We start from the raw sequence: 8,684 nt of genomic DNA on the forward strand, positions 1-8,684 counted from the left end.
AAAATTATTCGACAAATTTTGAAAACGATGTTTTTACAATTATGAATATTTAAAAAAAATTGTATTATAGTTATGCAAATATCTTTTACAATTCGTCAATATTATTTTAAAATAATACATGAACAATATTTGAAAGTCATTTTATTATTGAGATTATAATTTACATACTACATATCTATTAATCTGTAAAAAAAAGGAGAGCAGATGCAAAATAGGCCGCACAAAATGGAACACATTTCTGCTACACGAGCTCCTTCGTTATAGTACAGCAAAGCAAAGTTATCCTACGTAAACATCCACAGGATTGGGTTGGAGTGGCTTGGCCGGATTGTGTCCTCGCATTAGGCGTGTGTTCTAGACTGGGCGACACACTTTTTCGTATTTAAAATTCGCTATATAATGATAAGTGGGACCCATCAGTTGTTAATTTTTCACAAATAAAAAAGGCTATGGGGTTTTGTGCAACAACACGCCGCGCTGAGCGCCATTTGTTGCTGACAGCAGGCAGCCAAGCATCGGATACGCCCATGTACGGGATATGTGACCGTATTTGTATGCCCGCACAAGTTCGATGACCAGAATCACGTATTTTATAAGTTTGTGCACCAAACTGACCGTCGCGTGCAAGTTTGAAGACTCCCGGTGTATTTACCTCATTTGTTTAGGGCATGTACAATGATGCTATCTTAGGATGCCACGTAGGATAAATGATAAGGTGGAGGAGAGATAACTCATAAGAAAAGGCTTGTCTTCTTTTATTTAAGAAAAGACAAGAGATGATCTCTTAGCACAATATGTCTCACCACGTTTTTAGGAATGACTAGTTATTGAAGTTCAGGCTAAGATATGATCCATTGTAGACAAATTTTTTGTCATCTCTAAATTATATGTAAGACTTAAAATAAGACCATCTTATCGAAAATTCGTTTCTGAGCTCGAGCTCAGATGCTCCCGAAATCCATACCGCAAGCTGGCGTGGGGATCTGTGCTCCACCCTGTATTTCCCTACTGTATTTCACGGAATTGACGATAGCTCTGGGGCGCAATGAATGCGACGGCCCGTCGCATATCTCTCGCGGATCAGGTAGTATTGCACGGCTCGGTAACTTTTCTGAAGCCGGCTGAGCCGTTCACTCGACGGACTCACAAACAGCTACCACCCGAGCCCGTATTAAATTCATCGCCCAATGGCAAGTCTTTTCTCTTTACTGCTCACTGTGACGCGCAGCCCGAATTACACACCCCCCTTCTACTCGGTTTTTCTAATCCCCTCACCTCATTTGCTCCCATAAATGATCACGCTTTTTGGTAATTTTAAATTAAAGTAGCACCGTTTGCTACGTTGGGATCAAACACCAGTCAACTTAAACTATAGAGGCCGAGTTGTTTTAAACCTAATTAATACCACAGTCGGTTTATTAAAGTGGGAGCAGATAATCCAGTAAGACAAATCATTGTCCACATGACCATACTTAAGTCTTTGAAATAAAGACCAAACGTTGTACTTTGCGAATAAAAACAGTTGACACAAACATGCAGCAACATTTCTAAAATACAAATGACATCTAAAATTCTAACACACAGACACCTCAACTCCTGAAGCATTTTACCTGCAAAAGAAAAAAAAATCCTGAAGCATTTTAGAAGGAGCGATTACACGGAATGGGTGGCTGTGTGTGGACGTAAGGTTCAGGTGGTGAAGCAAAGGCACAAGGAAAAATGGAACCCGCCGGAGAAGGTTGGATCAAGGCTAATGTTGATGGCCAACTGACAAAAAATGGAAACAATGGAGGAGGAGTGATCTACAGAGATCACGAGAGGGCCTACAGAGGGGTTGCATGTGCGTTCTTTGCAGCCGTCGCTTCGGCTGAGCACGCGGAGCTGCTAACCCGCAAAAGGGCAGTTAAATTAGCCATAGACTTAAACCTTCAGAAACTGCACGTCGAGATGGACTGTATGGCTGTCGTACGGATGCTCAATGATCCGGGTAAAAACATGTCAGTTGCTGAACAGGTCATTGAAGAGATAAAAGCAATGCTCAGGACAAGGCAAGAGTTTAATGTAACTTGGGTTAGGAGGTCTGCTAATAGTGCAGCTCATTATTTAGCAAGAGAGGGAGTTTGTAATAAAGTTTGTAGGGAGTGGCTAAACTATCCTCCAGATTGTATTCTGGGCATTGTAGCAGACGAGATCCCTGTAGTTGCTTAGTTAAGTAATACTATATCTGAACTTCAAAAAAACATACGTTGTTACGAATTCATCCTTCCATCTCATACTACGCCTGCGTACGGCATAGCTTAGGACCCCTGCTGCTCACTTCCTCCTCTTCAGCTGATTCAGTTTCTTCCACCGCACCCGCTACATGAGATCCGTGGTCCACATCAGTGTCACCGCCGTTGCATTCTGCATAGCTAAAGTATCGTGGTCGCCGTATCCTTCTTCTCTGTAATATTGTGCCATCTTCTTGAACATGATAATCTCACGACAATCTCCTTGGATACCTCTCCCTGAAAATGCATCAAGCTCATCTGTTTCAGTGAAAAAGTCTGTACCAGAACACACAACCAGCGACAGTGCCATGCTACTTTACCTTGTCCACTCCGCCACCGTCTTGCGCAGGCAGATTTGACGAAGAGGAAGATGACTGCGAGCAGTGATAGATTAGTAATCCTCCATGGCTGAAAAAAATGCCCGATGGGCGCGAGAACATGAAACTTCCTCACCTGAATCTCCAATCCGCCACTAGAGCCACCAATTCGGATCTCATCGCCGTGGCACACCTGGCGGCTTCAGCAGGCGTTGGCGCCATCGCAAGCAACGCTAGCTTCAAATGTTTTTGAATGTGCAACTATGGTGAAAGGCAACACGACATCTGCCGGATGTTACACTCTTATACTGCTTTGAGGGATGGCATCCTGCCACCTGCCTTATAGTACTTGCATTTAACCTTTCTAGCAGTTCAAAGTTTGAATCTAGCCGTGCGCACAGTTCACTCAAAAACTGGCAAACACATTGTTGTATTCCGCATGTTGGCCAAGTGTCAGTAGCAAAACACATTTCAGCATACCAGTCGGCAGACCATGTTCTAAACCTGAGACGTTAACACTAGCTAGTTTAGGCAACCACAAATTTGTACTCCTGACAGCTCCAGCCTGCCATATTATGGTTTAGTTTTTTTTTGTCCGTCAGTCAAACATATAAACAGAACGCTTAACATGGTTCGTACTGTGCATGCATTCCTCTGAGCTACTGAAATTGTACATGAAAAAATACTTACAAATCATCATCCTCTTGTCCTCGTAGCTTTCTTCACGTTCGCAGTCAAACTGTAACCTCATGTACTGCCTAACAAAAATATGCATTGGGCTTGAGGAGGCATGTACGTCTCCAACATTTGATTCGCGCTCTCACTGCGTTGTATGTTCGTCATCTTCACGCAGAAAACCCCTTTGAAATATGGTTTCACCCACTTTGTTCTGATTTCGTATATCTGTGTCATGTACGGGTGCTCATAAATCTCCGGTTTGCCCTGCGTGTTAGGCCAACCAGACATAACATCAGACACTATCGTCCATGTAAAAACACATCAAGGGACATGGCATTTCTCTGAAAATAAAATAAATTTGAATAAAGCTCATTACTTACCAAACAACCACATACGATCTCCTGCAAGCATTTGTCCTCTCGACATTTAATCTCTTTTTACCATATGTGATACCAAACCGGATCTCCCAAGAATAGAGATTCTATAAGTCACCTCACCCAGTTAATCGAAGCTCAGGTCAAGGTGTCCTGTGAGGTGTATTACACTTTTTGTAGGTTCCTCTGCGTATTTGCGAATCGATTGCTCCAAAGGGCTCAACCGAGAGGGACATGGTGTCCTGTCAGGTGGTGCACTGCCCAGCCGTAATCTGCACTTTTCCAGGCGTTCATTATTCAGAGTTTCAGACTATGAGTTCTAATACAAGAATAGTATTCCATCTATTAGTTCTACTGCAAAATACTAACAGTATGGTGAATGTGATTCTAACAGTTAAACTTAGGCACAACTACAGATTGGCTGCAATGCCACGGCTTACTATTTGAATATGGTCTTTTTGCTAGCGATATTGCAAACTAAGCTCATTTTACTGACAAAACATGTGCACTGGAGACGAACGTTCAGTCACAGTTAAACAAAATACAGACTAACCCGGGAGGATTTCTGCTCAGACCTTTTTGTCCACCCAGGTGCCTCTCGATTGACTCGGTCAGTCGCCTGCGCCGACCTTGTTGCAGATGCATCCGGATGACGGTCCGACCCCAACTGCTGCCCTACCGGTCCCATCGCCGCCAAGCTGTTGAGCGCATCCAGACACAGCATTCGAGTCTGCAGGGACGGAAAGGCCGGCTCCGCTGTTGGGCAATAAGACCAGAGGAACCGGATCTGGATGCACAAGGTTCTCGGCTAACTCCCCTCGTAACCTGCAAGAAGATAGCAATGATCACCACCAAGATCCGGTTGTTAGATTTCTTCTACAAGTAAGGTAGCATACAGAACAAATCCTCAAAAACTATTTGCAGATCTGCGGGAACAAACCTGTCAACGACATCGGGCAGGAACTCAAGCCCAGAATCATCAATTTTTCCAGTAGCCGCCGGTGCAGAACCACTAGTAGAAAAAGAGGCTTCCATACGCCCCCATTAGTCCCTAAAATAATCGAACCGCGACAAAAGGGGTCTTTAGTCGCGGTTCGGGAGGAGACCCGCGACCAACTATCTGGGCCCAGTGCGCTCGGTCGACAGCTGGCGGACGGGAGGGGCTTTAGTCCCGGTTGGCCTGGCCAACCGGGACTAAAGGTCCCCGAAGGCCTTTAGTCGCGGTTGGCCAGGCCAACCGGGACTAAAGGCCCATCCCTATATATAGGACTCAGCTCACTTCACAATATTCAGAAGGGGGTGGTGGGTTTGCTTTTGGTTCCTCCTATGCACACAAGGTGTTCGATGAAATGCCCGAGAGCCTGAAACAAACATGATATGAAGTGTCCGAGCCACACTTGAGCTTTCTCATTTATTTTTCCTCCGCGGTCGCGGTTAGCAACTTGAACCTTTCATGTGTCATTGATAAAATATGCATGTGTGTAGTTCATTGTTTAATTTGTATTATTTCTAGCTAGTTAGTTTAACAAATGCATGATGGTTAATTATATACTTTATATAATAATAATGCAGATGAATCGGCAATGGATGTACGGTCCCCGACTCTCCGGCGAGTTCACTACGGGTTTGAAAGATTTCCTCGTAGTGGCAAATGCGAACAAGCAGCGAGGTTTTATTATCTGTCCATGTGCTGTCTGTAAGAATCAGAAGGGTTACTCCTCCTCAAGAGACGTTCACATGCACCTGCTTCGGCACGGTTTCATGCGAAGCTATAATTGTTGGACCAAGCATGGAGAAAGAGGGGTTAGAATGGAAGAAGATGAAGAAGGGGATGATATTGATGACAACTATCATGATCATTTCGGTGATACTTTCATGGAGGATGATGCTGAAGGTGGGGAAGGGTTAGGTGAAGGTGAAGAAGAGGCACATGATGAGCCCGCTGATGATCTTGGTCGGACCATTGCTGATGCACGAAAACGCTGCGAAACTGACAAGGAGAGGGAGAATTTGGATCGCATGTTAGAGGATCACAAAAAGTCGTTGTACCCAGGATGCGATAATAGTCTGAAAAAGCTGGGCTGCACACTGGATTTGCTAAAATGGAAGGCACAGGAAGGTGTAGCTGACTCATCATTTGAAAATTTGCTGAAAATGTTGAAGAATATGTTTCCGAAGAATAACGAGTTGCCCGCCAGTACGTACGAAGCAAAGAAGGTTGTCTGCCCTCTAGGTTTAGAGGTTCTGAAGATACATGCATGCATTAACGACTGCATCCTCTACCGCGGTGAATACGAGAATTTGAATGAATGCCCTGTATGCACTGCATTGCGTTATAAGATCAGAGGCGATGACCCTGGTGACGATGTTGAGGGCGAGAAACCCAGGAAGAGGGTTCCCGCCAAGGTGATGTGGTATGCTCCTATAATACCACGGTTGAAATGTCTGTTCATGAACAAAAAGCATGCCAAGTCGTTGCGATGGCACAAAGAGGACCGTAAGTCCGACGGGGAGTTGAGACACCCCGCTGATGGAACGCAATGGAGAAAGATCGACAGAGTGTTCAAAGATTTTGCAGCTGACGCAAGGAACATAAGATTTGGTCTAAGTACTGATGGCATGAATCCTTTTGGCGAGCAGAGCTCCAGCCATAGCACCTGGCCCGTGACTCTATGCATCTACAACCTTCCTCCTTGGTTGTGCATGAAGCGGAAGTTCATTATGATGCCAGTGCTCATCCAAGGTCCAAAGCAACCCGGGAACGACATCGATGTGTACCTAAGGCCATTAGTTGATGAACTTTTACAGTTGTGGGCCAGACCTGGTGTACGTGTCTGGGATGAGCACAAAGGAGAGGAATTTGACCTACGAGCGTTTCTTTTTGTAACCATCAACGATTGGCCTGCTCTCAGTAACCTTTCGGGACAGACAAATAAGGGATACAATGCATGCACGCACTGCTTACATGAGACTGAAAGTGTACGTTTGGTTAATTGTAAGAAGAACGTGTACCTGGGTCATCGTCAATTTCTTCCCCGAAATCATAACGTAAGAAAGAAAGGCAAGCATTTCAACGGCAAGGCAGATCACCGGCCGAAGCCTGCGGAACGTACTGGTGCTGAGATATTTGATATGGTCAAGGATTTGAAAGTCATCTTTGGAAAGGGTCCTGGCGGACAATCAGTTCCGCGGGGAGTTGACGGGCACGCACCCATGTGGAAGAAGAAATCTATATTTTGGGAGCTAGAATATTGGAAAGTCCTAGATGTCCGCTCTGCAATCGACGTGATGCATGTTACGAAGAATATTTGCGTGAACCTGCTAAGCTTCTTGGGCGTGTATGGGAAGATAAATGATACAAAGGAAGTACGGCAGGACCAGCAACTTTTGAAAGACCCAGATGACCGGCATCCGGAATGGTTTCAAGGTCGTGCCAGCTACGCTCTTACCAAAGAAGAGAAGGTCATTTTTTTTGAATGCCTGAGCAGTATGAAGGTCCCGTCTGGCTTCTCGTCGAATATAAAGGGAATAATAAACATGGCGGAGAAAAAGTTCCAAAACCTGAAGTCTCACGACTGCCACGTGATTATGACGCAATTGCTTCCGATTGCTTTGAGGGGGCTCCTACCGGAAAATGTTCGAGTAGCCATTGTGAAGCTATGTGCATTCCTCAATGCAATCTCTCAGAAGGTAATCAATCCAGAAGATCTACCACGGTTACAGAACGATGTGGTCCAATGCCTTGTCAGTTTCGAGTTGGTGTTCCCACCATCCTTCTTCAATATTATGACGCACCTCCTGCTCCACCTAGTCGAAGAGATTTCCATTCTCGGTCCTGTATTTCTACACAATATGTTCCCCTTTGAGAGGTTCATGGGAGTATTAAAGAAATATGTTCGTAACCGTGCTAGGCCAGAAGGAAGCATCGTCAAGGGCTATGGAAATGAGGAGGTAATTGAGTTCTGTATTGACTATGTTCCTGACCTTAAGCCGATTGGTATTCCTCAATCGCGGCACGAGGGGAGACTAAGTGGAAAAGGCAGGATCGGAAGGAAATCAACGATATGTATGGACGGTCATTCTATGACTGAAGCACACCACACAGTTCTGCAAAATTCCAGCTTGGTGGCTCCGTACTTCGAGCAACACAAGAATATTTTACGCTCGGACAACCCGGGGAAGCCTGAATCCTGGATTAGAAAGGCCCACATGGAGACTTTCGGCAGTTGGTTGCGGAAACATTTAATGAATGACAATGATGTTGGAGATCAGCTGTACATGTTGGCCAAGAAACCATCTTCGACTATAACGATTTTCCAAGGGTACGAGATAAATGGGAATACATTTTACACCATCGCCCAAGATAAAAAGAGCACCAACCAAAACAGTGGTGTCCGCTTTGATGCAGCAACCGAGAATGGGCAAAAGGTCACATATTATGGTTACATAGAGGAGATATGGGAACTTGACTATGGACCCTCCTTTAAGGTCCCTTTGTTCCGGTGCAAATGGTTCAAGCTAACAGGAGGTGGGGTAAAGGTGGACGAGCAATACAGAATGACAATGGTGGCTTTCAACAATCTTGGTTACCTTGACGAACCATTCGTCCTTGCCAAAGATGTCGCTCAGGTTTTTTATTTGAAGGACATGAGTAGCAAACCGAGGAAACGGAAAGATAAGAAAACGATCAGTACATCATGCGATGATCCAAAGCGCCACATTGTTCTTTCAGGGAAAAGAAACATCGTGGGAGTGGAGGACAAGACAGACATGTCAGAAGATTATAATATGTTTGGTGAAATTCCGCCCTTCAAAGTGAACACTGACCCAAGCATTAAGTTAAATGATGAGGATGCTCCATGGATACGGCACAATCGTAAGCAAGCAGGGACACAAGGGAAGAATTGATGTGTAATAATTTATTGTACCAAACTTTGTTGAATGGATCATGTGAATTAAAACGTACGATGGCGAATCCGGATGATTTGTATTTGGTCGATAAACTGAATGATGTATCAAACCTTTTGTCAAACCTTCAAGGGATC

The 8,684-nt window shown here is 44.7% G+C and overlaps 1 long non-coding RNA gene across 2 annotated transcripts; it reads right to left on the bottom strand.

The window, feature by feature from the left end:
• Positions 1–1,794: 1,794 nt before the first annotated feature.
• Positions 1,795–4,594, bottom strand: LOC123166643 (uncharacterized). 2 transcript variants are annotated; one of them, XR_006483638.1, is made up of 7 exons: positions 4,580–4,594; positions 4,215–4,464; positions 3,646–3,911; positions 3,278–3,529; positions 2,724–3,091; positions 2,591–2,644; positions 1,795–2,507 (listed from the first exon to the last, which is right to left on the bottom strand). It is a non-coding gene; the product is annotated as an uncharacterized lncRNA (long non-coding RNA). The 2 variants fall into 2 exon arrangements; XR_006483637.1 differs by having other exon boundaries at positions 2,724–3,152.
• Between the last annotated feature and the right edge of the window lie 4,090 nt (positions 4,595–8,684).

Source organism: Triticum aestivum, chromosome 7D (genome assembly GCF_018294505.1).
Source record: "Triticum aestivum cultivar Chinese Spring chromosome 7D, IWGSC CS RefSeq v2.1, whole genome shotgun sequence".
NCBI lineage: Eukaryota > Viridiplantae > Streptophyta > Magnoliopsida > Poales > Poaceae > Triticum > Triticum aestivum.